This window comes from Rhinoraja longicauda, chromosome 7 (assembly GCF_053455715.1).
Source record: "Rhinoraja longicauda isolate Sanriku21f chromosome 7, sRhiLon1.1, whole genome shotgun sequence".
Taxonomy (NCBI): Eukaryota; Metazoa; Chordata; class Chondrichthyes; order Rajiformes; family Arhynchobatidae; genus Rhinoraja; species Rhinoraja longicauda.
This window is the reverse complement of record NC_135959.1, coordinates 14727804-14752442: the sequence shown is the minus strand read 5'-3', so window position 1 is coordinate 14752442 and position 24639 is coordinate 14727804. Positions and strand designations below refer to the sequence as shown.

General features: G+C 44.5%; 1 protein-coding gene across 1 annotated transcript in view; it reads left to right on the top strand.

Moving 5' to 3' along the window:
* Nucleotides 1–896: 896 nt before the first annotated feature.
* The window catches only part of LOC144595096 (CRACD-like protein), a 145931-nt gene continuing 122188 nt past the window's right edge, over nt 897–24639 (top strand). Inside the window, exon 1 of the mRNA XM_078402147.1 lies at nt 897–981. The gene's annotated coding sequence lies outside the window, so the exon portion shown is untranslated. The remainder of the gene's footprint in view (nt 982–24639) is intronic.

Below are 24639 nucleotides of genomic sequence, written 5' to 3'. Positions count from 1 at the left end.
ATAAGGTTCTGCACATTGTGGGCCTAAGGGCCTGTTCTGCCCGAGAGTCGACTGCCAAAACAGCTTCTGTATGGAGAACTGTGTCAGGGCAAGCGTTCAGTAGGAGGACAGAAGAAATGGTTTAAGGACTGCCTCAAAGTGTCCCTCAAAGACTTGAACATCAACCTCAGCACTTGGGAGTCTCTTGCTCTGGACCGTCCAACCTGGCGTAGCAAGCTCACCACAGGAGAACAGGCGCACTGCAGAGGCCCAGAGGAAACGCACCGCGCGCAAGGCCCAGGCTACCTCCACTTCCACTGCAGCACCCATCCACTTGTGTCCTATGTGTGGGCGTGCCTTCCGGGCCCGGATTGGCCTCACCAGTCACTTCCGGACCCACAGTCACCAATCCTCCAACTGAAAGTGAAGTCATGGTCATCTTCGAACCCGAAGGGCCAACAACAACAACAACATACTAAATTGTGCAAAATATTATTGGCTTCTCTTTTAAGATGGACAGTCAACTTTGTCGTCCATCCATTTCCCTCCAGAGATTTAAAAAAAAATTTTGCTGCCTAACCCGTTGAGTCCCAACACCCCTTTATTTATTTTTTTGCTTAAGATTCCAGCATCTGCAGTTTCTTGTGTCTTTCCTTTTGGGATGTCTGAGGTCAAACTAAACGCGAGAAACTCTTAATTGAATTCTCTAGTTTAACAACTGGACGATCTATAATAAGCAACAGACGTCTCAGCAACAGACTTGTGGCAGGACTTTGCCACGATGATCCTAGCTAGTCGCATACCTGCAGACCCAGGTGGACGAGTTGCAGCTGACATTGGTTTACCTGGGCCAGCCCCGAGAGCTGGCTCCGCCCGCAACGGTGACAAGTGTAGGAACAAACAGTGCAGGGGAGAAACGGAGAGAAGCGGCGGCGGCGGCGGTCCGAGGCTCATGGACATCTGTGGACAAGGAAGGGTCTACAAGGAGAGGTAACGGTGCAGGTCAGTGCACCAAACTTCTATCTGTTCGGAAGTTAAACGTAATGGTTGTAAGTCTTTTCCAAGTTACACTCTCTGGCTGTCTTGCTCGTTCCGCGGTGATAGCTGAATAACTAGTGCAACACACGGCATGTCACGATCGGGTATGTGTTTGGTAAACAAGCATTAAAGAGATTTAAAAAAAATAGTTATATTTTTCCACCCCTGGTGTTTCAGATTGGTGGGGTGCTTTAACTTCGTATTACTCTGTGTTTTGCTGGCTACATTTCACGTTGTTCTTGTGTTGGGATGGATTATCGGTGCAGTATCGTAGCATCGCTGGATTCGTTGTAATTCATAGGCTATTTGTTGCCTCTGTCCACTGGGTCTCAGTGACTGGTGCACCAAAGAGTTTAAATCACCCAATGTTCGCTTTTGTTTATTGTGCAAAGCCCAGGTACATTTTATCAAAGGGTGTTGGTTGCATTGTGGGCCCATGACGTTCCAAGAGACATTACAGTTAGTCATTTGACATTTGTACTGTTTTGCAAAATACCTCTTTTGAAAGAATGCCAGTTTCTAAAGATGGGTATCTGAAGCAAGGGCCACTGGCTGGGCAATGCGTGGTCCAAGGTGCTGGGAGACTGACCTACACCTTGTCCCACCCAGAACAGGTGGGACCCTGCTGTACTGAGCAAGCGGCTTTGGTAGCTGGTGAGACACAAAGTGCTGGAGTAACTCAGCGGGTCAGGCAGCATCTCGGGAGAGAAGGAATGGGTGACGTTTCGGGTCGAGACCCTTCTTCAGACTGATGTCAGGGGAGGGGGCGGGACAAAGATAGAATGTAGTCGGGGACAGGAAGACTAGTGGGAGAAGGGGGAGGGGGTCGAGAGGGAAAGCAGGGACTACCTGAAGTTAGGGAAGTCAATGTTCATACCGCTGGGGTGTAAACTACCAAAGTGAAATATGAGCTGCTGTTCCTCCTGGTGAGACTTTGCCTCCAGGCTCACTGATGTTGATCCACCTTTGATGTTGGATGTTTGTGAATGCCTTTACAAAAATTCAAAATGACTAAGAACCTGTTTGGGGGAAAAAGGTAAAACAATGTATACAACCGTAGCAAGTCCTTCATTCCACCAACTCTCCAGTGACCATCAAGCATCCATTTACACTAATCCTACATATAATCTGAGGATGGGACCTGATCCAAAATGCCCCCTTTCCATTCCCATCACAGATGCTGCCTGACCTGCTGAATTACTCCAGCACTTCGTGTTACTTCAAGATTGAATAACTAAGTTTTTCGAAGAGAGAAGACACAAAGTGCTGGAGTAACTCAGCGGGTCAGGCAGTGTTGTTGGAGAACATGGATGGATGATGTTTCAGGTTGGGACCTTTTCTTCAGAAGAAGGGTATTGGCGCAAAACGTCACCTGTCTACGTTCTGCAGAGATGCTGCCTGACATGCTGAGTTACTCCAGCACTTTGTGTCTTCTTTTGTAAACCAGCATGTGGAGTTTGTTGCTTCTAGTTAACTTTTTGTAATCTTTCCTCAGATTCTGATACTCTGATATTAGAGTCAGATTGAGTGTGCACCATACATTTTCAAGGCTTTAATGCCCAGGGTACCAGTGACCCAGGCTCCATTCTGAAATCCAGTGTCATTTGTGTGGAGTTTGCTCGTTCTCCCTGTGGCTTTGTGGGGTGTCCACAGGATGCGCCAGTTTCCTCCCGCATCTCAGATTCATGCTGGTTGGTGGATTAATTGGCCGGTGAATTACTCCTTGTGCAAGTGATGGAAGAAGAAGAATAAGGTTAGGAATTGATGGATATGTGAAATAGAATAGGTTACAGGGAAATGAGTGGAAGATTAAAAATTGGAGGGAAAAGAAGATAATAAATGCTTGAGTAACTCAGTGAGTCAGGCAGCGTCTCTGGAGAACCTGGATGGGTGATATTACGGGGTCAGGACCTTCCTTCAGACTCCTGCTGATCTGCTGAATTACTCTTGCACTTAGTGTCTCTTTTTTATAAACCAGTATCAGCAGTTCCTGTTTCTACTCAAGATTGGAGGGATTACTTTAAGAGCTGGAATAAGTGCGGGCTGAATTATCCTATGTCATAGGAAAATGTAAAATATAGTAGTGAAATGTGGTTACATTTTACTTTAACCTGGAAAAAAACTTTAACTATTAAATGTACTTCCAACTCCTGGGACCCTAATGCAAAAATGGTTATTGTTCGATTTTATTTTCCTTTTGAGGCTCCCAAAACAAATTTATAAGCTTGGTATTTATTAATTGATGAAATTCATCAAGAATGAACCTACTAGAGTCAACAAAAAACCCAGCAGCAGTAAACTTGCACACTATACCTGTGTGTTCTCCACCGGTGTCTTCATTACTGGATAACTGAACTGTAAATATTTAACTTGAGTGGAATAATGGCAATATTCAAAGTTTCGTAAACCTGAGGCTCACTGTCACTAAAAATAGACCTGCCAATCAGAGCGGCCAACAGTTTTGTGATTTCCTGTTGTTGTTTGTAGAAGAGCACATCCTGGGAATCTAAGTTGGTTTTGTTGTGCCTTGCACGTGCCAACTCCCCAGTGACACCCTTCCATTTGTGTCAGCGGTTTACAGACCGCTTTATCTGTTCAGTCTATATATGCTTTCCAAAGAAGGTGAAGTTATGTGGTGACAGCTCACATAATGTTTGAGCCAATTGACTCTGGCAAAAGATGATATTTTAGTTAGTTTGTAATGGGGGGGGGGGGCACGGTAGAGTTGCTGCCTTACAGCACTGCCACGGGTGTACGGAGTTTGTACGTTCTCCCTGTGACCGTGTGTGTTTTCTCCTAGACCTTCCGTTTCCTCCCACATTCCAAAGACGTACAGGTTTGTAGGTTAATTGGCTTTGTATGAATATAAATTGTCCCGAGTGTTTAGAGGATAGTGTTTGTAGGATAGTGTTGGGATTGCTAGTCGGTGCCGACTCGGTGGGCCGAAGGGCTTCCACGCTGTATCTCTAAACTAAACTAATTAAGGAGAAGTTATAGCTTCTGAGGCACGCTGGATCAATCTACATCAATTTCAAATGCTTTCTAGTCAAGTGCATTTGCAGTAAAATGGCGACCACTTTGGTGGTAAGAATAGGAAGGCAGAGTATTATCTGAATGGTGTCAAGTTAGGAAAAGGGGACGTACAACGAGATCTGGGTGTCCTAGTGCATCAGTCACTGAAAGGAAGCATGCAGGTACAGCAGGCAGTGAAGAAAGCCAATGGAATGTTGGCCTTCATAACAAGATGAGTTGAGTATAGGAGCAAAGAGGTCCTTCTGCAGTTGTACAGGGCCCTAGTGAGACCGCACCTGGAGTACTGTGTGCAGTTTTGGTCTCCAAATTTGAGGAAGGATATTCTTGCTATTGAGGGCGTGAAGCGTAGGTTTACTAGGTTAATTCCCGGAATGGCGGGACTGTCATATGCGGAAAGACTGGAGCGACTAGGCTTGTATACACTGGAATTTAGAAGGATGAGAGGGGATCTTATCGAAACGTATAAGATTATTAAGGGGTTAGACACGTGAGAGACAGGAAACATGTTCCCAATGTTGGGGGAGTCCAGAACAAGGGGCCACAGTTTAAGAATAAGGGGTAGGCCATTTAGAACGGAGATGAGGAAAAACTTTTTCAGTCAGAGAGTTGTGAATCTGTGGAATTCTCTGCCTCAGAAGGCAGTGGAGGTCAATTCTCTGAATGCATTCAAGAGAGAGCTAGATAGAGCTCTTAAGGATAGCGGGGGTATGGGGAAAAGGCAGGAATGGAGTACTGATTGAGAATGATCAGCCATGATCACATTGAATGGCGGTGCTGGCTCGAAGGGCCGAATGGCCTACTCCTGCACCTATTGTCTATTGACACAAAGCTGCAAGTGTTGGAATCTAGAGCAAAATACAAAGTGCTGGAGTAACTCAGTGGGTCATTGTCATATAGCACGGAAACAGGCCCTTCAGCCCAACTTGTCCATTTTGACTAAGTTCGGTTACATCTATACAATAAAACTCTCGTTTGTTTGTTTGTTCCTGAACTACATCCAAACAGTACACGATAGTGCGATGATTTTAGGCCCACTTTACTCACTGTTGTGGAAGAAGTTTAATTGAAATCGGTGTTATATTTTAAAAGTTATTCACATTTTAAAGTTTAAATCTTTCTCCTAGGGAGGGAGGGACAGGGGAGGAGGGAGGATAAGGGGAGTTGTGGTGGATGGAGTGGGGGAGAGGGGAAGGGGGGAGGGAGGGGGAGGAAGGGTGGAGGAAGGGTGGAGGAGGAAAATAGAGGGGGGAGCGGGTGGTGGGGAGGGGGAGGGAGGGAGGGAGGGAGGGGGAGGAGGGGTGAGGGGGGTGAGGGGGAGGAGAGGGAGGAGAGGGTGCTGCACCAATGCAGGAGAGGTTTGGGCCCAGCGGGTCCACTGGGTCTAGTATCCCTATAAACCTTTCCTATCCATTTCGGGAAGGGTTCCGACCCAAAACGTCACTTGCCCATTCTCCCCACAGATGCTGCCTGACCCGCTGAGTTTCCCCAGCAGTTTGTGTTTTTCTCAAATGAATTTGCAATGTTTAGCTTCCTGTAATTAGCCATATCAATGTATCACGACCATCTAACTTCCCAGTTTATTCATTTGTCGGTTGTTGATGTTAGTGGCAAGATAGGCATTTCAGGGCCATCCTTAATTCCTTCTTGAACTACATGTTTCACAGACCATTCCCTTGCATAAATAAGAGTCAACCAGTTTGTTGGGTCTGGAGTCACAAATAGGCCAGATTAGGCAGGTCGAGCTGCTGTCTGTCCCACAGAGCCAGAGACCCATGTTTGATCCTGACCTTGGGTGCTGTCTGTGTAGAGTTCTCCCTGTGACCAATTGGGTTTCTTCTAGGTGCTTTGGTTTCCCCCTACTTCTCAAAGACGTGCGGGTTTGCAGGTTCATTGGCCTTAGGCTGGGCCCGCTGCGGACCGTCCGGCGCGGCCTGCAACCACAACAACCTGACTGCGGGAGAGGACAGCAGGAGAAGGGAAAAGACATTGTGGCCTTCCATCACAGTGAGGAGAGGACTGGAGGAGACTCACTGTGATGGATGTTTTCTTGATGGATGTTTCTTTTGTGTGTTTTGGGGGTTGTGCAATTTTAATGCCTATTTTGATGTTTTTGTTGTTGGACTGTGGGTGACTGAATTTCGTCCAATTTGGATGACAATAAAGCTATCTTGAATCTTGAATCTTGAATCTTAATGTGTAGGGAGTGGATGCGAAAGCAGGATAACACAGAACTAGTGTGGACAGGAGATCAATGGTCTGCATGGTATCAATCAACTTCCTTCCCTGATTTCTTAAAAGAGTAGCAGAAGGGTACGGGTAGGAGGGTAATGTCCTACTCCATTTCCCATTTTAGTTCATTACTAGACCAAGTGGACCCGTTGGGCCCAAACCTCTCCTGCATTGGTGCAGCACTCCCCCCTCCCCCATTCCCCCCTCCCCTCTTTCCCCCTCCCTTCTCCCCCTCCCTCCCTCCTTCCCTCCCTCCCTGCCCCCTTCCTCTCCCCTCCTTCCCCCTCTCCCCACAGGGAAAGCATGTAAACTCCGCACACTCAGCACCACAAGTCAGGACTGAAAGATTTTATTTCATTGTAATGGAGGCTAATGTTTGCAATAATTTGTAAAATTGCCAAGAAAATGGAAGATAAAATATAGGCATGAGCAAACTATGCATCTCCTGCACCTATTTTCTATGTTTCTACATTGTAGATGATCAGCCATGATCACAATGAATGGCGGTGCTGGCTCGAAGGGCCAAATGGCCTCCTCCTGCACCTATTTTCTATATCTTTGGCTGTGTCCATTCAACAAAGCGTTAAAGCAGTTTTGTTGGAATTTCAGTATATCAACATATGACAGACATAAATCTTTCCTTTTAATCTACTGTTTAAATTGCACAGTGGAAACTAGCATACCAAAGGAAAAACATACAGAGGCAATCCCGGTCTCTAAAGAAAGTGGTTCCGTGATAATGATGTTATGGAATGAATGCATTTCCATTGGGATGTACTATAAGCTGTGACACCTACTGTAGTGTTTACTGGTTTGCATTGGTGGTACTGTATATGGGGGTCAAACAGTGTAAACTGTCGTACTTAAAATAAAGTATTGCCATTTCCATGGCAGGAAGATGAGCATAAGGTGGTTACTATCAATAGACATCTGAGGTAATCCGTTCCAACCACCTGTGAATCTCAGCTATTTGAGTATGTGTACCAGGATACAGCACACCTCTCCCACATTTTTATCCACACTATTAAAACCATATTTTCTTACCATAATAATCTTCCATTATAATCTTTCCAGGGTGAGATTTTAGATTTTTTAGAGATACAGCGCAGAAACAGGCCCTTCGGCCCACCGGGTCCGCGCCGCCCAGCGATCCCCGCACATTAACACTATCCTACACCCACTAGGGACAATTTAAAAAAAAAAACATTTGCTCTGTCAATTAACCTACAAACCTGTACGTCTTTGGAGTGTGGGAGGAAACCGAAGATCTTGGAGAAAACCCACGCGGGTCACGGGGAGAACGCACAAACTCTGTACAGTACAGCCCCCGTAGTCAGGATCGAACCTGAGTCTCCGGCGCTGCATTCGCTGTAAGGCAGCAGCTCTACCGCTGCGCCACCGTGCGGCCCATATGTTTAAGCAGTTAATAGCTGTTAATAGCTGTTGCGGGCGGCACGATGGGACAGGGGTTAGAGCTACTGCCTGACAACGCCAGAGACCCCGGTTCAATCCTGACTACGGGTGCTTGTCTGTATGGAGTAAAAGAAGGGCAGAAGCAAAAAGTAGAAGGGAGGGTATTGACATGAATAGAGAACTGGTTGGCCGACAAGAAACAGAGAGTAGGAATTAACAGGTCCTTTTCAGAATGGCAGGCATTGACTAGTGGGGTGTCGCCAGGCTCGGTGCTGGGACCCCAGTTATGTACAATATATATTAATGATTTAGACGAGGGAATTAAACGTGACATCCCCAAGTTTGCGGATGACACAAAGCTGGGTGGCAGTGTGAGCTGTGATGAGGATGTTATGAGGCTGCAGGGTGACTTGAATAGTTTGGGTGAGTGGGCAAATGCATGGCAGATGCAGTATAATGTGGATAAATGTGAGGTTATCCACTTTGGTGGCAAAAACCGAAAGGCAGCTTATTATCTGAATGGTGACAGATTAGGAAAAGGGGAGGTGCAACGAGACCTGAGTGTGCTTGTACATCAGTTACTGAAAGTTACCGTGCAGGTACAGCAGGCAGTGAAGAAAGCTAATGACTTGTTGGCCTTCATTGTGAGAGGATTTAAGTTTAGGATAAAGGAGGTCCTACTGCAGTTGTACAGGGCCCTGGTGAGACCGCACCTGGAGCATTGTGCGCAATTTTGGTCTCCTAATTTGAGGAATTATTGCTATTGTGGGAGTGTAGCGTAGGTTCACCAGGTTAATTCCCGGGATGGCGGGACTGACATATGATGAAAGAATGGGTTGACTGGACTTGCATTCACTAGAATTTAGAAGGATGAGAGGGGATCTTATAGAAACATATAAATTCTTAAAGGATTGGACAGGCTAGATGCAGGAAAAATGTTCCCGACGTTGGGGGAGTCCAGAACCAGGGGTCACAGTGTAAGAATAAGGGGTAGGCCATTTAGGACTGAGATGAGGAAATACTTCTTCACCCAGGCAGTTGTGAATCTGTGGAATTCGTTGCCACAGATGGCAGTGGAGGCCAATTCACTGGATGGTTTCAAGAGAGAGTTAGATTTAAGTCTTTGGGCTCACGGAATCAAGGGATATGGGGAAAATGCAGGAACGGGGTACTGATTTTAGATGATCAGCCATGACCATGTTGAATGGTGGTGCTGGCTCGAAGGGCCGATTGGGCTACTCCTGCACCCATTTTTCTATGTTTCTACGTTCTCCTCGTGACTTACGTGGGTTTTCTCCACGAACTTTGTTTTCGTCCCACACTTTCAACTTTGTTAGCTCATGTAATCCGACAGTGCTTCTTGATTTGCGAATAGTTGCTTTCTGGGAAAATGCTGCATTGTGAAAATCCTAAATCATAAGGTGTTACCTACTAGTTCCAAAGCAACGTCACTAGTTGTGATCTAGAGCTCAACGATCTCAGTCAGATTTGGGCAAAGTTTTCGGACTGGTCCCTACTTCAGTCTTCTTGAGTCTGTCCTTGAGGGGCTCCTGTCCTGAAACGTCAACTACCCATTCACCCCAGCGATGCTGCCTGACCCATTGAGTTATTCCAGCGCTTTGTGTTTTAGTCTGACTTGATATTGTACCTCTTCCAAATGTCTTGAATGGTGGGTTTGTCATTGTCACCCAACTTGATAACATGTCTCATTACATGGTGCAAGCCGTAAGCCTGAAAAGCAATCAAGATGCTCTGGTCCATTTGCTGCAGTAACGCAGTCGCGTTAGGGGGCTGAAATGCTACCTGGGCTTTATCAGCCATATCCTCAATGTTAACTAGGTATCCGGGGGCATTATCAACCATGAGCCAAGCTCTGTTATCCAGGTTATTCCTTGCACGGAAGATAAACACAAAATGCTGGAGTAACTCCATGGGTCAGGCAGCATCTCTGGAAAAAAGGAATGGGTGACGTTTCAGACTGATGCTGCCTGACCCGCTGAGTTACTCCAGCATTTTGTATCTATCTTTGGTGTAAACCAACATCTGCAGAGCCTTCCTACACATATTCCTTGCATGGTATCATTCGATCGAGAGGAAGAGAAAAGATGCAATATACTTTTGGAACAGCAATACTATCATCCAGATGTTTTGTTCATCGCACCACTGGAAGACTGCCTTTCAACATCCATTTTGAGATCTTGGCTCCATTTTCTTGTGGATAAGAGAGACTTGAGCTAGCATTCACCCTCGGCATTTGCCTCCAAGAGGAAGAGCAAGGGGCAAGCTGGCTTGAGCAATGGCATCTTCTCCCAAAAGCCCCCCATAAAACACCTTCTTTGAAGAGTAACCAACTTCTTCAGTTGGTTAATCAGTTCATTGGGGAAAAGTTCTGTTGCCACAGTCTGTGCATTGGCGATGGTGTGTGGTATCAAGGCATCCTTGTCAACAAAGTGCCACTATCATACAAATGGAGTCTGAAGAAGGGTCTCGACCTGAAATGTCACCCGTTCCTTCTCTCCAGAGATGCTGCCTGTCCCGCTGAGTTACTCCAGCATTTTGTGACTATAAATAGATAATGGTCTGGTTGACAGAGCTGCAGCCCAGCAACCAAAGTAACCAAACCCAGCCCAGCAACTGAAGGCAACCAAAGAACCTTAAACTTTTAGTCTCAGATGCAGTAGAAATAGTGTTATCCTCCTAAGAGAGTTTTAGGGGGATGACATTAGATGGAGGATGTCCTTGCTTGGGCTCACCATAAGAAAACCACTTCAGAGTTCAAGACACCTTGCCCAATGGAGTAGGCCCATTGCTCTTTCTCTTAAAGGCTGGTGTTTGTTATTATGTTGATGATTCATTTAACCATAATTATATCACAATGTATCTCTTTCTCTGTTGTGTAACATTAAGGATTGTTCAATATTGGGAAAAACGGCTTCATTAATTAGGACATGTTTTCCTAGAGTCAATTACATCGTTGTGAAAGCTTGTAAATCGTACGTTCATTAATTGAGGAGAAAGTGTACCAGAACAATTATGGCTGGAAGCAGGGCTGGGTCTGGAGCAGTCCAACACCTCTGTTGGTACGTTGACCCGGGTCAAATAGTCTCTGCTAATGGAGACACAAAAGACAGCAGCTGCTGGAATCTGGAGCAAAATACAAAATACTGGAGCAACTCAATGAGTCATAAATTGTTCATTCATTATCATTCAATGGACAACAAATTCACGTCCATTCCCTGCACACGAACCTGTCCATTTGGGTGGAGGGAATGACAATAGACAATAGGTGCAGGAGTAGGCCATTCGGCCCTTCGAGCCAGCACCGCCATTCAATGTGATCATGGCTGATCATTCTCAATCAGTACCCCGTTCCTGCCTTCTCCCCATACCCCCTGACTCCGCTATCCTTAAGAGCTCTACTAGCTCTCTCTTGAATCCATTCAGAGAATTGGCCTCCACTGCCTTCTGAGGCAGAGAATTCCACAGATTCACAACTCTCTGACTGAAAAAGTTTTTCCTCATCTCCGTTCTAAATGGCCTACCCCTTATTCTTAAACTGTGGCCCCTTGTTCTGGACTCCCTAAACATTGGGAACATGTTTCCTGCCTCTAACGTGTCCAACCCCTTAATAATCTTATACGTTTCGATAAGATCCCCTCTCATCCTTCTAAATTCCAGTGTATACAAGCCTAGTCGCTCCAGTCTTTCAACATATGACAGTCCCGCCATTCCTGGAATTAACCTGGTAAACCTATGCTGCACGCCCTCAATAGCAAGAATATCCTTCCTCAAATTTGGAGACCAAAACTGCACACAGTACTCCAGGTGCGGTCTCACTAAGGCCCTGTACAACTGCAGAAGGACCTCTTTGCTCCTATACTCGTCAGCTGTTTGGACAGATGACTTGAAATATTATTTGTCCATTCCCTCCACAGATGCTGCTTGACCCACTGAGCTCCTCTGGCACTTTGATGTTTTTAAATTCTCTGCTAATTTTGGTCTGAGGTAACTTGGGACATTTCGCCACGTTAAAATGTACTATTTTTAGAGGAAGTTTCTAATTTTGGTTAAATGCAAGTTGCTGCTTAGAAAAACTGGGCAGGGGAACCGTGAGTATTATTTGTAATTATGAATGAGTCACACCACGTGAGAGAGCTATGGTGGATTGGAATCAGAAAAGTAGGCCAACTATGTTGAAATGTTCGAAGTGCGACCACAATACAACCACATTAATCTTCCTTTCTGTGTAAATAATATAAACCAAATATCAACATGTTAGAAGAGAGAGCTTTTTATGAGCAGCTTCATTGGGTAGGTGACGTTCCTAATGCTCTATAGATGGGCTTACAAATTGGGCGTCTATTTTTCCGAAAGATTGCCGGTCAAACTGAAAGCGGAACGGAACCCAGTCATAAACCTCTTGAGAATGGACAAAGAAACAGCTGATGCGTAGAAAGTAAGAAGGATTCGTCAGAAGAATTCTGGTTCTGGCTGATTACTGTGCAAACACCTCATAAGTGGTTATCTCGCTCGGGTGTTGAAGAAGGAACTATGTAGAAGAAGGAACTGCAGATGCTGGTTCAAACTGAAGATAGACACAAAATGCTGGAGTAACTCAGCGGGACCGACAGCATCTCTGGAGAAAAGGAAGCGGGTTTTGACCCGAAACGTCACCAATTCCTTCTTTCCAGAGATGCGGCCTGTCCCGCTGAGTTACTCCAGCATCTTGCATCAGAAGAATTAGCCTGGCTGTGTGTGCAGTTAGCGGGCTTGAGGTAGGTGCATTTTTATAAATTGTTTAGGATTCTTAAGCTGCTTAAATTCACGGAGTAGAGAGGAAATGAAGAAGACTGCACAACACTTAACTGCATAAGTGTGGAGGCTGAAGAAAATGTGCATGGTATGCATGGTAACACTCACACCCAGTAACGATGACATTATTTAAGGAGGTGCCCGAAATATGTTGGCCTCATAATAAAGTTATTGCTAAGCATTGAGAGCTGCAATAAATAAAACAGAATACATTTATTGCACTGTGTTGAAATTAAATCAAAGCAAATCACAACATATTAAGTATGACTGGCCAGGAAAGTATGTATGATTCTGGTTGCTGGGACACAAGCATGATAACTGTGGGAGGGAGAAAAAAGTAGTCGTGAGGCTGCTTGCTAGAGGAAAGGTTAAGAGCTGTCAACTAAACATGGGACAAAGTACACAGGAGCAGTTAAATTAAGATAATAATAATAATAATAATAATAATAATGCATTACATTTATATAGCGCTTTTCATACACTCAAAGACGCTTTACAGGGATTTAAAGAACATAGGGAAGTGAATAAATAGATAAATGAGTAAACGAACAGAGAAAGGAGACAGAAGGTGAGGTGACCTTCAGTGGTTGAAGGCAGTACTGAACAGGTGAGACTTCAGTGATGTTTTGAATGTGGTGAGTGAGGAGGAGTCTCTGACGGTTTGGGGTAGTGAGTTCCATAGGGTGGGAGCAGCGATGGAGAAAGCCCTGTCCCCCCAGGATCTGAGTTTGGTCCGGATGGGGGGGGGGGGGGGGGGGGATAGGAGATTGGCAGCAGCATGTCTTATAGAAAGATTGATGTCTTAACTAGGCCATGGCAGAGGAGCTAATAGTCAAAGATAGGGCGACTTGTGATAATCCTTGCATTATGCTTTCTGAAATATAGGCCAAAGGATATGCAGGTTATGAAGGTATGCAAAGGTGCAGGATATGAACAGAGTTTTCCAATTTCCAGTGACCCAAATGCCTAGTGTTCATTTCTCACTTCCAACCAGTCTACCTGAGACTATCTCCCTTTGTTCACCTTATCCATCCCCACCCACCCCCTCATTACCTAGACTCTACATCCTCCCACATCTGCTTCCCTCTGCCCCTCACCCACATCCATGTCCACCTGGCTTACTTCCTCTTTGGTTCACCTTTTAGACTTCAGAGATACAGTGAGCAAACAGGCTCTTTGGCCCGTCGAGTCCGCGCCGACCAGCGATCAACCCGTACACTCACACTATCCTACACACTAGGGACAATTTACAATTTTACAAAAGCCAATTAACCTCCAAACCTGTACGTCTGTGGAGTGTGGGAGGAAACCGGAGCACTCGGCGATAACCCAGGCGGTTATCACAGGGAGAATGTGCAAACTCCGTAGAGACCGTAGTCAGGATTGAACCTGCGTCTCTGGTGTTGTAAGGCTGCAACTCTACTGCTGCACCACTGTGCCACCTATCCTATCCCCTCTCCCTCACGTCTGAAGAAGGGTCCCAAAATAAAATGTCACCTATACCTGTCCTCCAGAGATGCTGTCTCACCCGCTGGGTTACTTTTGTACTTTATTTTTCATTAACCTCCACCTGCAGTTCTCTGTGTCTATCCCCTTCATAAACCTCCATCTGTCCATCATCTCTCCCTCATCTGGTTCCACATGTCACCTACCGGCCTCTGTCTCTAAGCTACCCACTTCCGTCACCCAGATTGTTCTATCTGCCTATTATTGTATTTTATATTGTTTCATCTATCACCTGCAGTGTCTATACAAAGCGAATTTACAGAAAACTCTGCTTTAAGTGTCGAATAGGTCAGGAGGACACATTATTGGCAACAATGCTGAATACAAGATTCAACTGTCAGCTCCTTATGCCAGTTTACCCACTAAACAAAAATCAGATTCATTTCTGGTTTCTGGAGGGAGAGACAGATTGCATTTTGCAATGATCTTTGGCAAAGATTCCCCTCACTTGATTCCACCAATAATCCACCTGCCTCTATCTGAAGAAGCGTCCCGACCCAAAACATCACCCATCCTTTTTCTCCAGTGATGCTGCCTGACTCACTGAGTTACTCCTGCACTTTGTGCCTCTATCTCACCCCGCCCTCTCACTTCTGCACACTGGCCAGCTTCCCTCTGCACTCTCAGTCTGGACACAAGACATCAATCCAAAACATTGACCATTCCTTTGCCTCCACAGATACTGCTTGACCTGCGAGTTCTTCCAGCATTGTAATTTTGCTCCACATTCCAGTATCTGCGGGCTCTTGGGTCTAAAGTGCAGGAAGTGAATGAGACAAAGAATGTTTTGAGCAATCCTTTGAGCGAATAACTGAGAACTATCCCAGCTGTGCAAATAATATTAATGCACTGAACTAACCAGTCACCTAGGAACGAGGCACATTTATCTTGTGTGTGTGTGTGTAGTGGTGCTTTATGTGACACATTTGGAACTTGTTCTTTTCACAAAAATATAAACAAAACAGTGGTGATGCACCAAGATTTCACCATTGTCTTATCTTGGCTACTCCACCAAGTAATTTGAAACAAAAAGCAAATTGCTGAAGAAACTCAGCAAGTCGGTCAGCATCTGTGGAGGGAAATGGACAGACAAAGTCTTGGGTCGAGGTTTTTCCTTGGACTACTTCCAGCATCTGTGGTCTCTTGATTTATGTGATTTGAAACTTTGATCATAGTTTATCAAGTTGCACAAAGATTATCAATGAGAAAACTGCCCTCTGTTTAATAGTTGTAAATACATGATGCAGTAGAGCTTGATCATTTGTTTTCAGTAACAGGACTGTAGGTAACAGGACTGGAGTTCAGAAGTGGTGAACAATGCATACACAATCTTACATTTATCAAGGGAATGAAATATCCCTTTTCATTCATAGCTTGCAACTAGTAGAAAACTAGTAGACAAAAGGAACTGGATGAGCAATGAATGCTTGCCTTGATAACAATGTCCAAGAATGTATTAGCAAGTAGATCAGGTAAAATCCAAGGATTATACAAAAGAAACAAATGCTCAGCTCTGTCAATGTTTGGTGTGGTGCCATCAGTAAACACTCATTGCTCAAGATGTGGGGATTGTGAATTGCCTTGGACAGAGATGACTCGTGCGGTTATACAGTATCTTCATTGTGTTAGAGAAAGCTGTGATCACAGTGGCGTTGATATGTGGAGTATGGAGGCCGTTGGGGGAGATGGGATTTATTTCCTTACCTAAGCCTGGTAGATGTCAGTTCAAAATTGGCCCAACTCTGGCTTAATGTAATTTCTAGATAAGGCAGCACAGTGGTGCAGCAGTAGAGTTGCTGCCTTACAGCGACAGAGACTCGGGTTTGATCCTGACTGCGGGTGTTATCTGTATGGCATTTGTAAGTTCTCCCTGTGATCACATGGCCACTGTGGCGATGTGCTATAATATTTACAGAAAGTGTGCTATTATAGTTCTATAAATTTCAAGGATTGCACCTGTACGGCGTATGTATATTCTCCCCGTGACCTGCGTGGGTTTTCCCTGGGTGCTCTGGTTTCCTCCCAGACTCCAAAAACGTACAGGTTTGTAAGTTAAATAGCTTCGGTAACGATTGTAAATTGTTCCTAGAGTGTAGGATACTGCTAGTGTACGCGATGATCACTGGTCAGCGCGTTCCCGGTGGGCTGGAGGTTTGTGTTTCCGTGCTGTATCTCTAAACTAAACTACCTAGTTTCTTTGGTCTTCCTCCAATGATCACTGCTGAATTTTATTTGCTCTTGCAAATAAACGTTTGGTCTTAGTTGCCTTCTTCAGCAAAGACGGTGCAGTCCTGTGTAGTGCGCGTTCAGTGGAGAAGGTGTTGCTCCTTGTAATTTTGGTGACTTTATGTAACGCAATTCAAATACCTCTGATAGCAAGAGGTCAGCTGAGAGGATATATTGTAAATTTATATATTACTCACAGCCAAACCGTGCACAGTCCCCTGAACTCTTCTGCTCAGTACAAGCGGGAGAAGTAATATCTGCTGCAGACACATTAAGAGATTAGAACATATTTTTGACGATTGATCCAATTTCAGTAATTTTTCAACTCCGAAGCTATTGTAATCCTCATATTTAATCTGTAACTCGGTAAGGGACATTTGCATTTATAGGCACATGATTGACTGGGCAGGTATTAAATAATTTCCTTTTCCATTGACATCTGTGTGAACTGTGTTCACCTTGTGGATGAACTGAGGAGGCATACTTTCATCAGAGATCAGTACTACTCCCAGACTTCTCCCTCTGCCACCTGGCAAAGAAGGCTGTAGCTTTCCTTTCTTCAGAATGTCAGGCTGCACGATGAAAAAAAAAATTCTGTTCCTTCACCAGGAGAGCTTATATTAGCTGTGTGATGGTGTAAAAAGATGATAGAAGTAACATTGTTTATTCATCATTGTCTCAGACCGTTAAATTTGGCACTTAACATTTTCCAAGTCATAAACTGTGCAGAATCCTCTTGGGTACAAAGTGTTGCAAGCAGAGTTCCTTTGGTAAACAGTGAGCATTTGTTCTAAGTTCACTGGTCCACAAAGAAGGGGCTGTAACTATTGAAATGGAATCTTGTTTCCACAGACTGGATATCTGTAAAATGCACTTCCAATCTATTATTCTGTTACCTGTGGTTGATCATGTGCAATTGATTCAAAAAGTTTCAAGAGAATGTTATAGTTTTATTCAATGAAAGAAGCAGTAGCTGGCAAAGCCAGTGCCTCACAGCGCCAGAGACCCGGGTTCAATCCTGACCTCGGGTGCTGTCTGTGTGGAGTTTGCACGTTTTCCCCGTGGAGTTTACTCGTACATCCCAAAGATGTTTGTAGGTTAATTGGTCCTCTGCAATGTGTCCCGAATGTGTAGGGAGTGGATGAGAAAGTGGAATAGCATAGTACGAGTGTGAACAGGTGATGAAATGTCAGCGTGGACTTGGTGGTTGATGCTGGTTTTCTAAACTAAAGTAAATACCATTTGTAAAGCACCTTGGGAGGTTTGGTGGGAGAATTTGACTTAATAGAATTTTGCCACAAATGCTTACAGAAGCAATCATGACACCATACTTCACTAACATCACCATATCTTTATAGAGATGTAATCATCTCCACAGAAAACATTCACATAACATATTCTCTTGTGTGTTTAATATATCAAACTTGCTCTTCGTGTCAGTCGACTTCAGAGGCCCTTTGGCCCACCAAGACCGTGCCGACCAGCGATCACCCTGTGCACTAATACTATCCTACACACTAGGGACAAATTAAATGTTGTTATCAAATCCAATTAACCTACAAATCTGGAGTCTTTGGAGCGTGGGAGGAAACTGGAGTACCCAAGCGGTCACAAGGAGAATGTACAAAGTCCGTACAGACAGTACTCCTTGTCAGGATTAAACCCAAGTCTCTGCCACTGTAAGGCAGTAACTCTACCGCTGCGCCACTTTGCCACCCAAAGTGTGTAGCCCAAAGTATGGAATTGCACTGGCATGGCGCATTTCAGAGAGAGTCTTCCCAAATAATTTTCATCCAAACAAGTACATGAGAACATAGGAAATAGTATCAGGAGAAGAATACTTGCTATGAGCTCCATGTTATGAGCTCACAGCTATCCTTTTACTTCAGTGTCACTTCCTACATTAACTGCATATCCCTTGATTCCCATTAGATCTAAATATCTTTTCTTTTTAATTTATTTTATTTAGTTCAGAGATACAGTGTGGAAACAAACCCTTGGGCCCACCGAGTCTGTACCGACCAGGGATTCCCGTACACTAGTATGTCCTATACACACTAAGGACAATGACCCAAACCCAATTAACCTACAAACCATGTGTATTTGTAATGTGTGTGGAAACCGGAGCACCCAGAGAAAACCCACGTGGTCATGTCATAAGGAATAGGAGTAGAATTAGGGCATTTGGCCCATCAAGTCTACTCCTCCATTAAATCATGGCTGATCTGTCTCCCTCCTAACCCCATTCTCCTACCTTCTCCCCATAACCTCTGACACCTGTATTAATCAAGAATCTATCTCGGCCTTAAAAATATCTACTGACATGGCCTCCACAGCCCACTGTTGCAACGAATTCCACAGATTTACCACTCTCTGACAAAATAAATTACTCCTCATCTCCATCCTAAAAAATTGAGGATAGGAGAACGCACAAACTCCATGCAGACAGCACCCATAGTCAGGATTGAACCCAAGTCTCTGGTGCTTTAAGGCAGCAACTTTACCGCTGTGCCACCGTGCCTCCCTAAGGTGCTGCCTTTTATGAAATATAATCTAATGACTGAGCTTCCTTGGTGCTCTTCAATGGCGAATTCCAGAGGACTGCAGACTTCGGGTTGAAGACATTTTTTCTCATATCTGCCCCGAATGGCCGACACTTTATTTTGTGGCTGTGACCCCTGATTCTAGACTTCCCAGCCAAACAAAACGTTATCTCTACATCTGCTCCATCATGGCCAGTACTTCTTGCGATTTTCAATGAGGTCACCTCTCATTCCTCTATACTTCAGAATATGGGCCCAATCTACAAATCTAAAATCTACTCTTTAGACAGGCTTTCGTCCCTCTCCATTCAAGGTCTGAAGGTCAAAGGTTGGTAATTCTGTCCCTCCCTTCCCCCTCAGACACCATTCAACCTGCTGAGAGTAGGACTGTCACTGAACTGTATACATTAAAAAAAATGTTGCTGTACTTAAGTGCACATGATAATAAAGTACCATTGAATCAATAAAATACCATTGAATCAATGAATTCCCCTGGCAGTTTGTTTTTATTTTGCTCCCTTTCTCTGCAATGACTTTCACGCTCTTTCCGAGGGCAATTTTAGTTCCTTCCTTTGGTTCTCAAGTAAGAAGTACTAAAATCCAACCGCAAAGAATCCTCCGTGGTTCAAAGCAGTAGAGCATGCCACCACACTGTTTAATTAGGTTTCTAAGTATTTGGCTGTCATTCAAGAACATTGTGTGGTTCTTCTGAGAGGGGTTTATCTTTCCAACTCTGACAAAAGGCCATCGAATGGACGGTTGCTTAGTTACAATTTATTGGTGTAATACAGTTCCCAGCCAGGTTCATTCTGAGCATCAAGACTTCATAGACAACACGGGCTGGGCTGCGACTAGTTTTGCAGTTTAATATGTTGCCAGTCCAAAAGGCATGGACTTTGTTACAATTATCCTCTGGTGTATTTGTACACTAATTTGAACATAGAACAGTGTTCAAAATAGCGAATCTGTACCCTGAGGAATAATTTTAGGAAATCATTTCGCCTTTTCTTTAAATTGGTATATGCTGGATGAAATTTTGTGAATGCACCTCAAAGTTAATGGTCCCAGAAATTTCCTTCCTGTTTCCAATTCCTCTAGATTTTGGATTTCACATGGAAACTGCGATCGACTATAGATTTTGCATTTGTGTGCCACTGATTCAATGTTTATTCTTTCATTAAATTGATCTGTGCAATCATTTGTATGACGTTGAAATGATGCAAATAATGCCGGACCCGTGAGTTTGCTACAACAGGTCACCTCGATTATGAAGACACATTCTAATTCTCCCCCCTCCTCCTCCCCCCCCTCCCCTCCCCCCTCCTCTCCCCCCTCCTCCCCCCCCCCCCCCGTGGTTTAGTTTAGTTTATTGTCACATGTACCGAGGTTTAGTTTGGAGACAGGAGTCAGGCCCTGCGGCCTACTGGGTCCGAGCCAGGGGGGGGTGGGGGGGAATTACAGTGTGGAAACAGGCCCTTTGACTCAACTTAACCTACACCAAGTAACATATCCCTACATTAGTCCCACCTGCCTGCAATTGGCCGGCATCCGTCCAAACCTGTCCTATCCATGTACCTGTCTAAACGTTTCTTAAATAGTTTCTTGAATAGTACCTGCCTCAACTACCTCCTCCGGCAGCACACATGGCAATGTTCCTTATAAACACAACTCTTTTGTGTGAAAAAGTTACCCCTCAAGTTCCTTTTAAATCTTTCCCCCCTCATCTTAAACTTATGGTTCTTGATTCCCTAACTTTGGTCAAGAGATTCTGGGCAATAGACCTGATCTATTCCTCTCATTATTTTGTACATGATATCCTCTAATCTATGGGTCTAGAGGCACCCCTTACTCACTCATGATATAGTTAGTTCTTCCTCTCTTCCATGATATACCCCAGCCTGCCAAGGCATAGCTGGCTCTTCAGTGAATTGCAAGCACCTGCATCTGGGAATGGACACTGTGTGTTTATAGTGGCATCACCATCAGTACTGCTGGCTCTTTCATGCCAGTGTGGCCCATTACTGGAGAAATATTGACTGCGATCCCTACGGCACCGAAGGCATTAAATCCAGCTGGTCCGTACCTACAAACAAGATGATGACAGTTGCTAATACCTGGCCCATGTGGGCAGCAGAAACATGTCATGGTGACGTTAGGAAACCTTTGCAGCACGCATAATTCCCCACCATTAGCACTTTAGACAGTTAATAAGGTTAATTATATTTACAGACAGATCATGCTCATTTACACTTGAGGCCTTCCACTTTGTGAGTGCAATGTTTCACCGTTGTGAAATTAGCATTGTGACATGTCCTCCTTTTATAGGTTCAGTAAACTGGGTTATCCAGAGCTTTTGCTTTTTCTCTCTTTGCCCTTTTTTTTAGTTTTTTAGTTTCAGAGATACATGGTAAAGATAGATGATAGAGATAAAGATATCATAAAGATAAAGACATCAGTCTGAAGAAGGGTCTCAACCCGAGACGTCACCCATTTCTTCTCTCCAGAGATGCTGCCTGTCCCGCTGAGTTACTTCCAGCATTTTGTCCATCTTCGGTTTAAACCAGCATCTGCAGTTCCTTCATACACACGATTGAGGTAAAGTTTAGTTTAGTTTAGAGATACAACATGGAATCCCACCCCGGCCACCGTCTGTTTGTTCTTCTGCCCTCGGGTCGACGTTTCAGGTCGATCAAATCCCGAACAAACAGACTCGAGAACAGTTTTTACCCCAGGGCCATACGAGAACTGAACACTACTTTCTGCACTAGGTCACACTGTTAAAACTTTTGTATTTAATACATTTGTTTTGCATTTATTGCATATATGTTTTACTTTTCGTGTTACGCACTGTCAGGATTGCTATTTTTAATTTTGTTGTACCTGTTGCAATGACAATAAAGGTTTTATTATTATAAACAGGTCCTTCGGCCCACCCAATCCACACCGGCCAACAATCACTCGTTCACACAATTTCTATGTTATCCCACTTTCTACACACTGGGGCGATTTACAGAGGCTAATTAATCTACAAAACCCGCACGCCTTTGGGATGTAGGAGGAAACCGGAGCACCCGGAGGAACCCCACGCAGTCACAGAGCGAACATGTGAAATCCACACACAGACAGCAGCCAAGGTCAGGATCAAACCCGGGTCTCTGGCGCTGTGAGGCAGCATCTCCGCCACTGTGTCCTCCCGAAAAAAAGCATTGTCCTAATGATAAGATTTAATGTTGACTTATTTTATAGAGCAACTAATTTCAAAATTAATGCCTGTATTTGGAAAAGGTTCTAATTTGATACAAATGACTAAATTGCCACAAGTCGTAAGTTGTTGGTGATTTTTGGGTCGGATTCAAATGGTGAGAATGCTGAGCCAAGCAAAAATGCCCGACGCTGGTTACAACAACAAAATGTGATGTGGCTCAACAGTACACAAACTATTTGCTGCTGAAAAAACTAAGCGATAAGGCTATCACAAAAGGTTTGTTCAGTCTGATAATTTTGGACGATACAATTGTGCAAGTTAAATCTTGACTCGGAACAATGAACAGCTTCATGAGGTCAAAGTCCGCCGTGTGAATAGAAATGAGATTAAAGTTGACACTTTAGCAGCCGAAGCAGGTGACCTCCGAACATGACAGCCTGCAATCCATTGTGGTAACTTTTATGATTCTGAAATTGGCTGAAATTTCACGCTGCCCCTAACACAGAGTGTCATTAGCTGAGTCAGTTAATAAGGAGCAAAAGGTTTTAATTTAACTGCCAGTAGTAATGCAGTGAACAATATAGTTTCCTCAGCATTTTTTCTAAACATTGAACAAAATTGGAGGAGCATTGAACAAGATCAAGAGGTGCACTTCAGGAATGATTGCTGGTGCCTCAAAACACTTTGGTGAACAGGTTACACTGAGCTAAACACACCATCCAGCTGAAACTAAAACCTTCTGTTTATCCAGTGATACATAGTGACAGGATGAAAAGATTGTTTTATTGTGCTGTGGGACGATTGTTCATGGGTGATTCGTAGCACTGTAGATTCTTCCTCTTCTTGCGTTTGAGGCAGCAGGAGTTATGAAGCTGCTTCTGCTTCTGCTGTCTCTGTTTGTTGTCGTTCACCTGGCTGAGGTCAGTTGACAGGGCTCACCACGGGGAGGTCGACGATGTGAGTGAGCCCCAGCACTGTAGATTTACTAAATGTAAAGAACGCTAAACACACAATTCTGCTCTGGGTTCAATATCATTACCTCAATCATTTTTTTTGCGGTGACATCTCTTGGAGCCATAGTCATCGAGTCATACAGTGTGGAAACAGAAAGTGCCACACTCGTTCAGTACCACAATGGGACTGCCGGCTGAGATGTTTATGAACATGCTTCTGAAGCACGGTTTGAATCCACAAATTTCAGAGTCAGAGGTAACAGCATCAACAACCACGCAAGAGAATCGATGACCAGAGGACATTATGTTTAAGGTGAAGTGAGAAAGATTTAACAGGAATCTGAGAGGTAACATTTTCACACAAAGGGTGGCCGGTGTATGAACAAGTTGCCAGAGGAGGTAGCTGAGGCAGGGACTATTGCATGTTGTGAATCCTTGAAATTGAAAAATCATGGATTTGTGAAAGTTGAGGTATTACTTAAAGTTGGAAAATTCAATGTTCATACTGTCGGGTCAATAGACAATAGACAATAGGTGCAGGAGTAGGCCATTCAGCCCTTCGAGCCAGCACCGCCATTCAATGCGATCATGGCTGATCACTATCAATCAGTACCCCGTTCCTGCCTTCTCCCCATACCCCCTCACTCCGCTATCCTTAAGAGCTCTATCCAGCTCTCTCTTGAAAGCATCCAACGAACTGGCCTCCACTGCCTTCTGAGGCAGAGAATTCCACACCTTCACCACCCTCTGACTGAAAAAGTTCTTCCTCATCTCCGTTCTAAATGGCCTACCCCTTATTCTCAAACTGTGGCCCCTTGTTCTGGACTCCCCCAACATTGGGAACATGTTATCTGCCTCTAATGTGTCCAATCCCCTAATTATCTTATATGTTTCAATAAGATCCCCCCTCATCCTTCTAAATTCCAGTGTATACAAGCCCAATCGCTCCAGCCTTTCAACATACGACAGTCCCGCCATTCCGGGAATTAATCTAGTGAACCTACGCTGCACGCCCTCCATAGCAAGAATATCCTTCCTCAAATTTGGAGACCAAAACTGCACACAGTACTCCAGGTGCGGTCTCACCAGGGCCCGGTACAACTGTAGAAGGACCTCTTTGCTCCTATACTCAACTCCTCTTGTTACGAAGGCCAACATTCCATTGGCTTTCTTCACTGCCTGCTGAACCTGCATGCTTCCTTTCATTGACTGATGCACTAGGACACCCAGATCTCGTTGAACTCCCCCTCCTCCTAACTTGACACCATTCAGATAATAATCTGCCTTTCTATTCTTACTTCCAAAGTGAATAACCTCACACTTATCTACATTAAACTGCATCTGCCATGTATCCGCCCACTCACACAACCTGTCCAGGTCACCCTGCAGCCTTATTGCATCTTCCTCACAATTCACACTACCCCCCAACTTAGTATCATCTGCAAATTTGCTAATGGTACTTTTAATCCCTTCGTCTAAGTCATTAATGTATATCGTAAATAGCTGGGGTCCCAGCACCGAACCTTGCGGTACCCCACTGGTCACTGCCTGCCATTCCGAAAGGGACCCATTTATCCCCACTCTTTGCTTTCTGTCTGTTAACCAATTTTCTATCCATGTCAGTACCCTACCCCCAATACCATGTGCCCTAATTTTGCCCACTAATCTCCTATGTGGGACCTTGTCGAAGGCTTTCTGAAAG